This window comes from Alosa pseudoharengus, unplaced genomic scaffold, assembly GCF_046254945.1.
Source record: "Alosa pseudoharengus isolate Yale_2024_CS ecotype anadromous, Long Island Sound unplaced genomic scaffold, YU_APseudo_1.1 YU_APseudo_1.1_scf_23, whole genome shotgun sequence".
In the NCBI taxonomy this organism is placed as follows: domain Eukaryota; kingdom Metazoa; phylum Chordata; class Actinopteri; order Clupeiformes; family Clupeidae; genus Alosa; species Alosa pseudoharengus.
In genome coordinates this window covers 5,167,539-5,184,223 of record NW_027468685.1, presented here as the reverse complement: position 1 = coordinate 5,184,223, position 16,685 = coordinate 5,167,539, and the positions used below count along the sequence as shown (strand labels likewise).

The 16,685-nt window shown below is 47.6% G+C and overlaps 1 protein-coding gene across 3 annotated transcripts in view; it reads right to left on the bottom strand.

Annotated features, from left to right (window-relative positions):
- col8a2 (collagen, type VIII, alpha 2) overlaps positions 1 to 16,402 on the bottom strand; it is an 85,912-nt gene extending 69,510 nt beyond the window's left edge. For 2 of the 3 annotated variants that reach the window (XM_076301154.1, XM_076301156.1), the window contains exon 1: positions 15,586 to 16,402. The gene's annotated coding sequence lies outside the window, so the exon portion shown is untranslated. Of the gene's footprint in view, positions 1 to 2,520; positions 2,614 to 15,585 lie in introns of all 3 variants that reach the window. The other variant, XM_076301155.1, reaches the window with a different exon arrangement.
- Between the last annotated feature and the right edge of the window lie 283 nt (positions 16,403 to 16,685).

Here is a 16,685-nt window from a genome sequence, read left to right as displayed (position 1 = left end):
ACGCCTGAAAGAGAGCATGACTCCAAAGCACCAGAGGGCGGCGAAGCTTGGCTGTGTTGGCCCATGGGTGACGTCACAGAGGTGTGTGTGTGTGTGTGTGAGACTGAGTGTGTGTGTGTACGTGTATGTGTGAGTGTGTGTCTGTGTGCATACATGTGAGTGTGTGTGTGTGTGTGTGTATGTGTGTGTGTGTAGTGTGTGTGTGTGGTGTGTATGTGTGTGTGTGTGTGTGTATGTGTGTGTGTGTGGTGTGTGTGTGTGGTGTATATGTGTGTGTGTGGTGTGTGTGTGTGTGCGCGAAGCTTAGCTGTGTCGGCCCATGGGTGACGTCACAGAGGTGTGTGTGTGTGTGTGTGTGTGTGTGTGTGTGTGAGACTGAGTGTGTGTGTATGTGTGAGTGTGTGTCTGTGTGCATACATGTGAGTGTGTGTGTGTGTATGTGTATGTCTGTGTGTGTGTGAGTGTGTGTGTGTGTGTGTGTGTGTGTGTGTGTGTGTGTGTGTGTGTGTGTGCGCGAAGCTTGGCCGTGTCGGCCCATAGGTGACGTCACAGAGGTGTGTGTGTGTGTGTGTGTGAGACTGAGTGTGTGTGTGTATGTGTGAGTGTGTGTCTGTGTGCATACATGTGAGTGTGTGTGTGTGTGTGTGTATGTGTGTGTGTGGTGTGTGTGTGTGTGTGTGTGTGTGTGTGAGTGTGTGTGTGTGTGTGTGTGAGTGTGTGTGTGTGTGTGTGTGTGTGTGTGTGTGTGTGTGTGTGTGTGTGTGTGTGTGTGTGAGTGTGTGTGTGTGTGTGTGTGTGTGTGTGTGTGTGTGTGTGTGTGTGTGCATACATGTGAGTGTGTGTGTGTATGTGTGTGTGTGGTGTGTGTGTGTGTGTGTGTGAGTGTGTGTGTGTGTGGTGTGTGTGTGTGTGTGTGTGTGTGTGTGTGTGTGTGTGTGTGCGAAGCTTGGCCGTGTCGGCCCATGGGTGACGCCACAGAGGCCGGCGCCAGCATCGTGGAGACATCAAACGGCCCGCAACCCAGGCAAGCACTCCATGCTAACATGGGCCTACTTCCCCTCTCTCTTTCTCTCTCTTTCTTTTCTCTCTCTCTCTCTCCCTCCCTCTGTGGCTTCTATCATGGGCCTATTTCCCAAACACTCTCTCTCTCTCTCTCTCTCTCTCTCTCTCTGTAACTCTCTCTCTGTCGTTCTCTCACTCTTTCTTTCTGTCTGTCTTCAAGGCTGCAAACATGGGCCTAGTTCCCTCCCCTTTTCTCTCTCTTTCCCCTCTTCATCCTTCTCTCTCTCTCTCTCTCTCTCTCTCTCTCTCTCTCTCTCTCTGTGGCTGAGCGCGAGCACAAACGCTCTGTTGTAGTTGGGAGCAGTGTGGGACATGGCCCATTTCACAGCTCTCATCTTCAGCCAGACCTCTGCGCTCTCTCCTCACACACTGTCACACCAAACTGCCCAGGGGTGTGTGTGTGTGTGTGTGTGTGTGTGTGTGTGTGTGTCTGTGTCTGTGTCTGTGTGTGTGTGTGTGTGTGTGTGTGTGTGTGTGTGTCTGTGTGTGTGTGTGTGTGTGTGTGTGTGTGTGTGTGTGTGTGTGTGTGGGCAACAGCCAAAGGGAGAGGAAGAAAGAGAAGGAGACTCTGAGTTTTTAAAGCCCTTTATAGGACCCTCATGGGACTAAGACTCCTCAAAGCACCAGTGTGGATAGTTTATGCAGGTAGAGTGTTACTGTACATTTCCAAATGATTGCTATCTGTGTGTGGGTCAGTAAAAGTTTGGTGTAGAGAAATGCAACTCAGCAATGTCATCTCACCAATCACTAATAAACCTAACCCAACTGTGTCTGCCTTATTAGCCATACATACTAGGGCTGTCAATCGATTAAAAAAAATAATCTAATTAATTACATACTCTGTGATTAATTAATCTAAATTAATCGCATATATAATTTTTGCTGTGAAAGTATGTCTGTCAATGTCAACACTTGCAGACATTGCAAAGGACTTTATTTTCAAAATGTTATTTTTATCAACACCATCAGGCCATTTTTTAAAAGTAAATGTTCCAATCAATGATCCAGGCAGCACGTTTTCTTCTCTCTCCTTCATTTTACAGTCTAATTTGTACTGACTAGAACGGCTCGGGGTCAAAGGTCATATGGAATTGATTAATCTGCAATAATTTTTTTAATTAGTTATTTTTTCTCAAATTAATTAATCAAAATGAATCAGTTATTTTGACAGCCCTAATACATACTGAATTAAATTGATCTGAATTGAACTGAACTGAAGTAAGTATTGCAGACAGTGTACAAGCTGCAGCTGATGAAGCCCTGATGCAGGTCAAACCATGTTGGCTTTAGTCATGCAATAATGAAGACTTCGTAATTTGACCATCTATCGCCCTCCGATTAAGTTTTGTTTGCTGTATTTTGCCTTGGATGCTGTGGTCCAGAGCATACGTGGCCTTTGCTGTGGTCAAGAGACACACACACACACACACACACACACACACACACACACACACACACCTCGGATGCTGAGGTTCTGAGTGGACTTGGTCTTTGCAGTGTGTGGCCCGAGATCACCTTGGTGTTTTTGTCACTCAGGAAACAGTCTGCACACTGCAGGAGGAGAACAAATAAAGACCTGGATGACACACAACCTTCTCTCTTTCATTCTTCCTTCCTTTCTCTCTTTCTTCCTTTCTCTCTTTCTTTCTTCCTTTCCTCTTACTTTTTTCCCACTTCATTTTTTTTCTCTTTTTTTCACCCTTGATTACAGGAAATGGACACAATTAGCAGAAAAAAACTGCTCTGCCTTTGCCGGCGCTGTCGTTGAGCTGAAGGTTTCTAAAGCAAACATTATGAAAACACATGTTGCTCAACGTGTGTGTGTGTTTGTGTAAGAGAAAGTTAGGCCAGATTTGGAAAATAATGTCCAATGTTACCTTGTTCTTGTTACCAGGTTCATGTTTCGTAAGGCACACATGAAACATTCAAAGTGACTTCTAGCTTGCCTGAGAAAGCTATTTATGTGGGTGTTTATGTGAAACGTCTAGTGCTGTTTCCCTGCTGCAGTGTGACATAGGTAGCTAGCGTGGTGTGTGAGGAGTGTGTGTGTGACATAGCCCTATGTGTTAGCTAGCGTAGTGTGTGAGGAGTGTGTGTGTGACATAGCCCTATGTGTTAGCTAGCGTAGTGTGTGTGTGACATAGCCCTATGTGTTAGCTAGCGTAGTGTGTGAAGAGTGTGTGTGACATAGCCCTATGTGGTAGCTAGCGCAGTGTGTGAGGTGTGTGACATAGCCCTATGTGTTAACTAGCGGCTATCATTCCAGAAAGTGGCAGCCGATGCCTACTGGTTAGCGCTTCGGACTTGTAACCGGAGGGTTGCCGGTTCGAACCCCGACCAGAAGCACGGCTGAAGTGCCCTTGAGCAAGGCACCTAACCTCTCACTGCTCCCCGAGCGCCGCTGTTGATGCAGGCAGCTCACTGCGCCGGGATTAGTGTGTGCTTCACCTCACTGTGTGTTCACTGTGTGCTGAGTGTGTTTCACTAATTCACGGATTGGGATAAATGCAGAGATCAAATTTCCTTCACATGATCAAAAGAGTATATATACTTATACTAGATCTGGCCTCCCACTCCGAGATGTGAGATACTGTCAATGTATGTATACAAATAGAAAATAAAACAGAACATTATGTACAGTACAATAGATATGTTTATTACAGGAATGTACAACTTCTGCCCAAACCTTAGTCTCCACCTTATTTTTGCACCTCCCTGTCTGAGGGATTTGCTCCGTTATATTGTTTCACACTGTGGTTATTTGGGTTGCCAGGGAGGGAAAACATCTACTTTCCCTATTTTGATTTGTGTGTGTGAGTGTGTGCGTGTGTGTGTGCGTGTGTGTGTGTGTGTGTGTGTGTGTGTGTGTGTGTGCGTGTGTGAGAGTGTGTGAGTGTGTGTGGGTGTGTGTGTGAGTGAGAGTGTGTGCATGTGTATGTGTGTGTGTGTGTGTGTGTGTGTGTGTGTGTGTGTCTCCTTTCCCTATTTTGATTTGGATGACAAAAGCTCAGGCATGTCCTCACCATAACAGAATCACTAAGAGCTTCCTTCATAACAGAATACTTCTCAGACACACACACACACACACACACACACACACACACACACACAGAGGGAATAAAACAAGCTAAAGGCCCGATGTGTACAGTACACCCAGCTGACATAAACCTCTGACTGTGGAATGCATGTTTGGGCATTATTGGAGCTTCCTGCTTTTGCTCCAAACACACACACACACACACACACACACACACACACACACACACACACACACACACACACACACAGAGGCACTCACATTCCAACAGACATACACACACCTTAAAAAAAACACACAAACCAGCCACACCAGACAGACCGACAGACAGACAGACACACAAACACACATACACATATACACACACACACACACAGGTTTCAGGATTGCATTTTAGAAGTTTTTTAATGGCCTCTAAATTGGTCCTTCTGTAGAACTGTAGTTCAGTATCAATAACTAGCCTTTATTCTGAAGTAAGATGGACGACTTGATAACATGGCCTGCTTATCTGGCATAACGAGTGTGTGTGAGCATTATAAATTGGGGTCTGACACAAGGGCACACACACACACACACACACAGACAGACACACACACACACACACACACACAGTCAGACACGCACACACACACACACACACACACACACACACACACACACACACACACACACACACACACACACACACACACACACACACACACACACACACACAGGTAAAGAGCTGGTAAGATAAAATGCTAGAACTAGGGGACGGGGAAAACAGATGTGAAATAAACAAGTTGACCACATCGTATAACACAATAGAGAGGAAAAGAACAACTACAAACAACATAACACCCAGCGTCTCCCTGTCTTAGACACACACACACACACACACACACACACACACACTCCTATAAAACAAATGTCCACACACACATAAAACAAATACTTCTCCTCCACATCAGAGTTCCTCTGTTTGATTTGTGTTCAAGCACTCAGGTGGAGCAAAACAACAGACAGACTCAGACACACACATACACACACACACTTGAACACACACACACACACACACACTCCTATAAAACAAATGTCCACGCACACATAAAACAAATACTTCTCCTCCACATCAGAGTTCCTCTGTTTGATTTGTGTTCAAGCACTCAGGTGGAGCAAAACAACAGACATACTCAGACACACACATACACACACACACTTGAACACACACACACACGCACACATACACCCACTCACCCACACACACACACACACACACACACACACACACTTGAACACACACACACACACACACATACGGCCACTCACTTGAACACACACACACACACACACACTCAGACACACACATACGCACACTCACTTGAACACACACACACACACATACGCCCACTCACTTGAACACACACACACACATACGCCCACTTACTTGAACACACACACACACACACACACACACACACACACACACACACACACACACATACACACACACACCCACACACACACACACACACACACACACACACACACACACCCAAACACACACACACACACACACACACACACCCAAACACACACACACACACACACACACACACACACACACACATACACACACACACACACACACACACCCAAACACACACACACACACGCACACATACACACACTCACCCAAACACACACACACACACACACATACACACACACACACACACACACACACACACACATCCCACCCCACCTTTGTGGAGTTCCTCTGTTTGATTTGTGCTTGGCCTCTCAGGTGGAGCTAAACACCACACACACACACACACACACACACACACACACACAGACACACACACACACACACACACACACACACACACACACACTCACACACACACACACACACACACACACACACACACACACACACACTCACGTAAAACAAACACACTGTAAGTGTCTCCATCTGGACCTCAGCTCCAGTCTGGAGCTTCGGCAGCCAAACTCACTGTTTTCCCCTCATCTCACTGGGGAGAACGAGAGGGAGAGAGGGAGAGAGAGAGAGAGAGAGAGAGAGAGAGAGAGAGAGAGAGAGAGAGAGAGAGAGAGGGGAGGGTGGCATAGAGATGAGGGGAGAGAGGGGGGTGAAAGAGAGAGTGAAAAAGAGAGAGAGAGAGGATGAGAGGGAGAGAGAGAGAGAGGGAGAGGGGAGGGTGGTGTAGAGATGAGGGGAGAGAGGGGGGAGAAAGAGAGAGAGAGTGAAAAAAAAAGAGAGAGAGAGAGAGGATGAGACAGAGAGAGAGAGAGGGGAGAGAGAGAGCAAATGAGAGAGAGGGTGTTTGGGTGCAGACATTACACTTTGGACAGAGGACAGCACAACACAAACAGATACTAACAACACATCACACACAACACAAAACAACTAAACACAACACAAACACACAAATACCACACAACACAAAGCAAAACAATCTCAACACAACACAAACACCCACAACGCAAAACAAACTCAACACAACACAACACAAACTCAACACAAACACACACAACACAAACATCACACAATACAAAACAAAACAAACTCAACACAACACAAACACACACAAACACCACACATCACAAAACAAAACAAACACAACTCAACACAAACTCAACACAAACATACACAACACAAACATCACACAACACAAAGCAAACTCAACACAACACAAACACCACACAACACAAAACAAAACAATCTCAACACAACACAAACACACACAAACACCACTCAACACAAAGCAAACTCAACACAACACAAACACCACACAACACAAAACAAAACAATCTCAACACAACACAAACACACACAAGCACCACTTAACACAAAGCAAACTCAACACAACACAAACACCACACAACACAAAACAATGCAACACACGCCTACGCAACACACTCCAGCACAGCCTATATTCTGAAAAGAGGATGAGCAAATCCATCCCACTATGACAAAGCGGTCAGACTCCAGGGGCAGTGACCAGGCTGTTCCTGAATGAGCCAAATGAAGGGAGGGGGCTGTCCTCAATATGCCCACTACCAACATGAGTGAACATACATTGTGTGTGTGTGTGTGTGTGTGTGTGTGTGTGTGTGTGTGTGTGTGTGTGTGTGTGTATACCACTGGAGGCAAAGGCAAAAGATCTTCGGAAAGCTGCTTTTCCCAAAAACTGAACTTAAGAGAGATGGAGATAGAGAGAGAGAGAAGGAGAGAGAGAGAGAGAGATGATGGGACTAGGGGGTACTGTTGCTAAACACACACACAAACTCACACAAAGACACACATGCCTGGTGGAACAAGAAGGCATTGCTGCCATGACCAATGGCCTGCTGACTGAAGAGCTGCTGAGGAAAAGGAAAAATACTGTACTGCCACACACACACACACACACTTTTACACACACTCTCACACACACTCCCACTCACCCTCACACACACACACACACACACCCTCACACACACACACACACCCTCACACACACACACACACACACACACACACACACACACACACCCCCACACACACACACACACACACACACACACACACACACACACACACACACACACACACACACACACACACACATGCATGTATGCTCACAAAAAGACAGAGACAGACACAAACACACACATCACACTTTTCCTCATGCTGCCAACACAATGGAAAAACACTCTGGTGTCCAGCATGCTTAACAGTGAAGGGGAGAGGGAGGGGATGAGTCTGAGAGGGAGTGTGTGTGTGTGTGTGAGGGTGAGTGGGAGTGTGTGTGTGTGTGTGAGGGTGAGTGTGTGTGTGTGTGTGAGGGTGAGTGTGTGTGTGTGTGTGTGTGAGAGTGTGTGTGTGTGTGAGGGTGAGTGGGAGTGTGAGGGTGAGTGGGAGTATGTGTGTGTGTGTGTGTGAGGGTGAGTGTGTGTGTGTGTGTGTGTGTGAGGGTGAGTGTGTGTGTGTGTGTGTGTGAGAGAGAGTGTGTGTGTGTGAGGGTGAGTGGGAGTGTGTGTGTGTGAGGGTGAGTGTGTGTGTGTGTGTGTGTGTGTGTGTGTGTGTGAGGGTGAGTGGGAGTGTGTGTATGTGTGTGTGTGAGAGTGTTTGTGTGTGAGGGTGAGTGGGAGTGTGTGTGAGAGTTTGTGTAAAAGTGTGTGCGTGTGTGAGAGTTTGAGAGTCTGTGTGTGAATGAGTGTGTGTGTGTGAGAGTGTGTGTAAGAGTGAGTGTGAGTATGTGTGTGAGTGTGAGTGTGAGAGTGTGTGTAAGAGTGAGTGTGAGTGTTTGAATAAGTGAGTCTGAGTGTGTGTGTGTGAGTGTGAGAGTGTGAGAATGTGCGTGTGAGAGTGCGTGTGGGAGTGTGAATGAGTGGGTGAGTGTGAGATTGTGGGTGTGTGTGTGTGATAGTCTGGAAGTTGCGTGAGTGTGAGAAATCTGGAAGTTGGGATTTGGGATAGACACAGGGGGGACAAGAGCAGAGACAAGTGTGTTTGTGTGTGTGTTTGTGTGTGTGTGTGTGTGTGTCTGGCAGACACATGTGTGTGTGTTTTCATTTCTCCTCTCTTCTTCTCTGTCTCCATTGCTGTCCTGCTCTATCGTTCTACTCCTGTTGTCTGGTAGGCAGGTGTGTGTATGCATGCATGTATGGGGTGTGTGTGTGTGTGTGTATGCATGCATGTATGGGGTGTGTGTGTGTGTGTGTGTATGCATGCATGTATGGTGTGTGTGTGTGTATGTGTGTGTGTTAGGGGAGTTAGAAGCCAGCAGCAGAAAGAGGATGCTGTCCTAATCGGGCCCAGATGACATGCAGGAGTCATTCCTCTCTCTCTCTACCTCTGTACACATGTGTGCATTCATGGGTGTGTATCTGAAAGCATGTTGGTATGTTATGTGCAATTATGTACAGAGGATATGGTTTGGTGTGGTATGCTGTGTGTATGTTTGTGTGTGTGTGTGTTAATGTGCATGTGGGCAGGTTGTACAGAGGTTGTGTGTGCGTGTGTGTGTGTGTGTGTGTTGGCACGGTTGTGTGTGTATGGATGTGTGTGTGTGTGTTTGTGCGCATAGGCAGGTATTTATGGAGGATAATGGTTGTGTCGTTGTTTGTATGTGCATGGTTGTGTGTGTGTGTGTGTGTGATGATAGAGATGGTTCATAGCAAAAGGATTTCACAGCTGCCACAGGCACTAGCAAATGACATCCACAAAGTCAAACACACACACACACACACACTCAGAGACACACACACAGCTGTGTGTGTGTGTGGGTGGGCAGAATGGAAGCCAGAGAATATGCAAATATGCAGAGACAATGTCCAATTTTGGGGTGGAATTCACTTCTCTGCCTGTCTGTACAGAGAGAGAGAGGGAGAGAGAGAGAGAGAGAGAGAGAGAGAGAGAGAGAGAGACAGAGATAGAGAGAGAGAGAGGTGCAGAGGGACAGAGCGATGCATAAAAGGTGAAGAGAGAAGACTGGGTTTGGGTTTGAATGGCATTCCCTTTCATTTCCTGTTCAGAGCACAAACCAACTGGGTAGAGCTCACAGCTGATGACACAATGTCTTTCTCTCTACCCCCACCACACACACACCGACAGTATCTCTCTCTGTCCAGCACACACACACACACACACATACATTACATGCGCGCACACACACACATTGTCTCTCTATCACACACACACATAAATATAGTCACACAGACACACACATACATGCGCACACACACACACACACAGTGTCTATCACATACACACATACACACACGTGTCTCTCTATCACATACACACTCATCTCCTTACTATGTTTGGACTTGGAGCGGGAGAAACATGGTGTGTTTCTGTGTGTGTGAAAGAGAGAGTTTGTGTGTGTGTGTGTGTGTGTGTGTGTGTTTTTACGCTTTACGTAACCGTAATCTTGTGTGGATTTCCAATGTCCAGCACACGTCCAGAGGAGTGATTTAGCGCTGGACTGAGACACGCGCTGGCGCGCTGAACATCACAGATGTCAAGCATGGTTAGCCGAGTGCCTGCCGGCTCACCGACAACCGGAGCTGCCGCCGGTGCCAAAGGATGACTCGAGTCCAGCAGAAGAGAAGGGGAATCTCCACAAGCGTAAACGAGTAACTGTGGAAGTGCGGGAGTTGAGATAACGATGAGGGATGGCTGACTGTCTGTGCGTCTGTCTCTCTTGTGCTCTGTTAGCTACCAGGACGAGGGAAGCAGAAATCAGACCGTTGACTTGCTGATTGGCCAGATCGTGCTGATAGCTTTGGGAAAGCAGTTTGTCTGTGGCTGAAAGAGGCCTTTATTTTGGACTCCGAAATTAGGTCTACAGTCTCCGGCTGAAGCAAAAGCTTTTGTGCACTTACGTGTGTGTGTGTGTGTGTGTGTGTGTGTGTGAGTGCATTTCTGTGTGTGTGTGTGTGTGTGCATGTGAGAGACTGAAAGAGCAATAAAGAGAGAGAGAGAGACAGAGTGTGTGTGTGTGTGTCTATAAGCCAGTGTACCTTCCAACTGCCCTGACTCACCAAAATCTTGGAAGGTACACCATTTCAAAAACTCTGCCACCTAGTGGCTTCCTCTGCAAACACACACACATACACACTCTCACACACACAAACATATCTAGCTGTCTGACTTTGTGTGAGAGACATAGAGAGAGAACATGTGTGTGTGTGTTACTGTGTGAGAGTGAGAGTGATGGAGTGCTTAATTTCTCCATCCCCTCTCCTGGTGCTTTGGTTCCCTCTGAGACCTTCCCTCTGAGACCTTCCCTCTGAGACCTTCCCAACAGCAATAACATCCACATTAACATTAACGCTGACAGCTCTGATCACTGGCCACTCTGCTAAACTTCTCTTCTTTAACTCCCCTGGCCTACGAGCCTCCTCTGGCACCCCCACCACTTGGACCAGGGACTAGAGAGCAGGACTCAGACTAGAGAGCAGGACTCAGGGAGCAAGACTCAGGAGAAAAGTACTCAGGAGAGCAGGACTCAGACTAGAGAGCAGGACTCAGGAGAAAAGTACTCAGGAGAGCAGGACTCAGACTAGAGAGCATGACTCAGACTAGAGAGCAGGACTCAGGGAGCAAGACTCAGGAGAAAAGTACTCAGGAGAGCAGGACTCAGACTAGAGAGCAGGACTCAGACTAGAGAGCAGGACTCAGGGAGCAAGACTCAGGAGAAAAGTACTCAGGAGAGCAGGACTCAGACTAGAGAGCAGGACTCAGGAGAAAAGTACTCAGGAGAGCAGGACTCAGACTAGAGAGCAGGACTCAGACTAGAGAGCAGGACTCAGACTAGAGAGCAGGACTCAGGGAGCAAGACTCAGGAGAAAAGTACTCAGGAGAGCAGGACTCAGACTAGAGAGCAGGACTCAGGAGAAAAGTACTCAGGAGAGCAGGACTCAGACTAGAGAGCATGACTCAGACTAGAGAGCAGGACTCAGGGAGCAAGACTCAGGAGAAAAGTACTCAGGAGAGCAGGACTCAGACTAGAGAGCAGGACTCAGGGAGCAAGACTCAGGAGAAAAGTACTCAGGAGAGCAGGACTCAGACTAGAGAGCAGGACTCAGGAGAAAAGTACTCAGGAGAGCAGGACTCAGACTAGAGAGCAGGACTCAGACTAGAGAGCAGGACTCAGACTAGAGAGCAGGACTCAGGGAGCAAGACTCAGGAGAAAAGTACTCAGGAGAGCAGGACTCAGACTAGAGAGCAGGACTCAGGAGAAAAGTACTCAGGAGAGCAGGACTCAGACTAGAGAGCAGGACTCAGACTAGAGAGCAGGACTCAGGGAGCAAGACTCAGGAGAAAAGTACTCAGGAGAGCAGGACTCAGGGCTCAAGCAGACTCAGGGAATCTGTCATTCCTCTCCCTGCACCAGGACATAGCAGTCTGACATCGTTCATGTTCCACTGAGCAGATTCCCTGTCTTTCCTCCTCTGTCACCCTCACACCAGGGGCACCTTTCCTTTCCAACAGTGAGACCTCGCACCCACTGAGCTGTGTGTGTGTGTGTGTGTGTGTGTGTGTGTGTGTGTGTGTGTGTGTGTGTGTGCTCTCATCTGCCCTGGCTGCTGACTGTACATGCAGATGGATTTGGTAATCATCTCCAGGGTTGGACAGTATAAAAGCAAAACAAAATAAAAGAAAAGACACAACATGTCAAAATGTGCTCCGCTAGAGAAATGGCAAAGATTTAATCGAGGCCATTTGTTTTGTTTTGTTTTCCCTCAGCATATTTCTCTTTTCTCACACTTCATTCATTTTTGTCGATCACTGTTTTTCCGCCTGCTCGCTGTGCTACACACCGTTGCCTGGCAACAGGAAAAACACCCACCAGGACGATGTTACACACATTTCAGCTGCTGCCGCCGCGCCAGAAGGAAGTGTCGAGAACCAGACCCAAGATCAGCAGAGTTGATTGGGTGCCGAGCGCGAGGGGTGCCAACCAATCACAGAGCTGGCTGGAGCTTGCCCATTGCTGACTCCGCACAACCCTCAAAGCACCGCCAGAGTGGAGGGGGAAACTGGCACCGCGTTGGCACGGCGCTGGCACCACGCTGGGGTTTAGGGCCTGGGACGTGGCAGCGGTTGAAAGCGGGCAGAGGTGTTACGGAGCGCCACAGCGGCAGCAGCAGTGGGCATCTCCATGGCAATGGCATGATTCTGGTCCTGCTGCCACTGTGCCAAAATGGACCGCACCACTCCATGGCACAAATTTGCCTGTCAGAGAGGATGATGGAAAGAATGTGTGTGTGTGTGTGTGTGTGTGTGTGTGTGTAGGCTAAGGGGTACACTTTTCAGTGATGAAAAGGGTGAAAGGGTGATTTATATTGTGTCCTTTTTCCTCTGTGGTCAGACCCCTGTGGAACACCTGCGTTCTGCTGTTCTGTAGTCCCTGTGCAATCCAATAGCATGTTCTCCCACTGCAAGGGATAGGCTTTGGCTGTCTGCCAAACAGTGGTCACCGTGTGCAATATATTTGTGTGAGTGTGTGTGTGTGTGTGTGTGTGAGAGAGAGAAAGAGAGTGTATATGTGTGTGTGTGTGTGTGAGAGAAAGAAAGAGTGTGTGAGTGTGTATGTGTATATGTGTGTGTGAGGGAAAGAGAGAGTGTGTGAGTGTGTGAGAGAGAGACTGTGTGATTTGAAAGTGTTTTTGTGCAGTAAAAGATGATCAAACCTCTTTCTTCCACTTGCTTTCTTGTCTTCAAAACATTTTGCTTTGTTTACTTTCTTTCTCTCTGTTTCTCTCTCACCCCACTTTTCTCTCTTTGCATAACTCAGTCTCTCTCTCTCTCTCTCTCTTTCAGGTTCACATTCAGACGCATAGGTCGCCCTGCCCGGGAGAGGGATCGTGTCAAGGCGCCAAATGTTTTTAGAGGAAAGAGGAAAGCATGCTGTCTTTTCCAGACCGGCTCTGTTACAGAGCTGCCTCGCAGAGCAGACGAGAGAGAAAGGGAGAGAGAGAGAGAGAGAGAGAGAGAGAGAGAGGGAGAGAGGGAGAGAGAGAAATACCTTATTGAATTCTGTTCCCCATGCACATGGCTGAGAGCATATTATGAAAGCACATTCTCTACCTCAAGGCTTCCCTCTGTCTCTCTCTCTGTCCCCCGCTCTCTCTCTCTCTCTATCCCTCTCTCTCTCTCTCTCTCTGTTCCTCTCGCTATTTCCCTTCTCTGAGCCATGCTCTGTCCATCTTTGTTTGGCGGCTGCCCTGTGCGTCGCTCTGTGTAGTGATTCAAAACTATTATGAATCAGTGGACTTTGCGGTGGCAGAGAGAGACTGATTGGATAGTGGGAGCAGGCAACAGACTCAGATCGCAGATCGTTTATTTGTATTAAGGCAACTGCTCGTGCATGCTGCTCGCAAGACCGACTCGGGAACGAGCACATATCTGGACAAGGGTGGCGAAGTGCCAGAGTCATCAATCTAAAGTTCCAGAAGCTTCTAAGAAATAAAAAAACACACACGTGTGCTCCAGACTGAAGTGTGTGTGTGTTTGTGTTTGTGTGTGTGTGTGTGTGTGTATGTGTTTGTGTGCGTTTCTACCGAGGGTCAGAACATTAAGTGATTAACACAACACATTGAGGGAAACTAAATTGTGCGAATAGGCAACTCTGCACCTGTCAAAATGATCGACACAAATCGACGCAAAGTTATTGGACAAAACAACAAGGCTGCAGGAATGGAGGGAAGAGATGAGTGAGGAAGAGAAGAGAGAAGAGAGGAACAGTGAAAAGAAGAGAAGAAAGGAACAGTGAAACGAAGAGAAGAAAGGCACAGTGAAAAGAAAAGGGAGAAGAGAAAGGAAGTAAAGAGAGATCCCAAAACAAAGCCCAGGTGCTCCAGAGTTGCTGTGGCTGCTGCCTCCAAACAGCTCTTATGTAACCCTCTCTCACACACACACACACACACACACACGCTCTCTAGGCTCACTGCGTCCAAAATAGCTGCACCACTGTCCAACCAATACCTTAGTCACACTCACACCATACTTATATCCTCCCTCACACACACAAATGCATACACACACACACACACACACACACACACACACAAATACATACATGCACGCCAACATACAAAGCATCAAAGCAAATGTATGTACATATATTCAAGGTTCTTTTGCTTTCAAACAGTGGAATTATTATTTGCTCCAAAAATGAGGGCTGTTGGGTTTCCCCTATCAATCAGGGAAGAAAAAAAAAAACGTATAGGACCATCCCACAAACACACACCCACCCACCCACACACACCCGCACACACACACACACACACACACACCCACACACACATACATACACACACACAGTGTGAGCCCAGCCTCAGCATATTACATGTAACAACACTAATAAACAACATGCCACAACCTAATTATTGTTAATAAACACCTTCAAGATTAATTATAACTTAAAAAAATAAATCATTACGCTATAAATATTACTGCTAAACACAATCATCTGATTATTCATACACAGTGTAGGTTTAGAGAGAGAGAGGAAGAGAGAGGGAGAGAGAGAGGGAGAGAGAGAGGGAGCGTTGGCATTCGGATGCTAATCCTCAGGGCGGGCAGCGGCGCTACCACTGTGTGCCTTGCTGTAGCGTTAGCGTGGCCAGGAGAATTAGACAGGTCCCATGACTGGGGCTCAGAGCCGTCTAGGTCTCGCCACTCTCTCCCTCTCTCTCTCTCTCTCTCTCTGTCACCCAGAGTGGTGCTGCCAGATGCTCATGCAAGAGAGAGGGAGAGAGAGGGATGGAGAGAAAGAGAGAGAGAGAGAGAGAGAGAGAGAGAGAGAGAGGGAAATGTGAGAGATAGATGGATGGATGACAGACATACTACTGCATGTGAGAAACAGACAAAATGTGAGAAAAAATAAGAGAAAGAAAGAGAGAAATAAAGAGAGAGAGAGAGAGAGAGAGAGAGAGAGAGAGAGAGAGAGGGGGTGAAAGTATAAAGTTAAAAATGGACTTACCTTGCCTGGTTGTCTGTCTGCCTGTGCGTGCCTCTGCGCCTCTGTGTGTGTGTGTGTGTGTGTGTGTGTGAGTCTGCGGGTGAGGTGTTAAGAGGGCGACGAGGCTCTCAGGTGGGTCGGTGGCGGCGTGTGGCTTCTGCAGGTACGCGGCGTCCGGTGGTGCGTGCGTCCGGTCTCCTCACACACTCATGTTCTCCAGAGTCACCAGGCGCAGGAGAGGAGACGCAGAGAATCAAAAACAACACACACCACAGAAGAAATAGCCCCTCCAGATCTCTGCTGCTGGTAGCAATGTTGTTTACACACGCCAAGAAAGAGGGAGAGAGAGAGAGAGAGAGAGAGAGAGAGAGAGACAGAAAGAGAGAAAAGTTAGTCTCTGCTCTTAAACTGCAGGTGAGGGAGTTTCTGTTGAGCCGTTTTTTGTTATTTTTCTGTTCTCTTGCCTCTGAAGAAAATGTAGTCCATGTGACCTCTGCAGCGTGTGAGATGGAACTTCAGGAAAGGAAGGAAAAGGAAAGATATATGACATGAAAAAAAAAAAGAAAAGTCTTTCTCGGTGCTGCTGTCTGTCTGTCGTCCGAACTGAGCGCAGGATTCACACGCACCTTCTGGACTCAACCTCAGCGTGCACACATACTCCCTCCCTCACTCACGGAGAGAAAGTAGGAGGGAAGAAGAGAGGGAGAGAGAGAGAGAGAGAGAGGGAGAGAGAGTGAACGTACGAGTCAGATGGAGAGGTTGAAGCTTAGTTCTGCTCTGCTCCGTGCACTGGAAAGGTTGTCACTTCTCTGCAACTGGGGTGAAGACTGGCTTCTGCTCCAGGGGCTTTTTAAACTGGGGGGGGTGGGGCAAGGGGGGGCAACAGAACCACCTGGAAATACCCCTGTCCCGTTCTGTGCCTTCCTGCAAACTTCTGCAACAACCTTCCCCTTTTCACCCTCACTTATTGCCCAGGACTGGATTATTGCCCCTTATTGCCCTTATTGCCCCTCCTGAGAGAGAGAGGGAGGGAGAGGGAGTGTGTGAGAGAGGGAGTGTGAGGGAGAGAGATCATTTCTCTGCTTCCCTTGATACAAAAAGCATGTGTGTGTGTGTGTGTG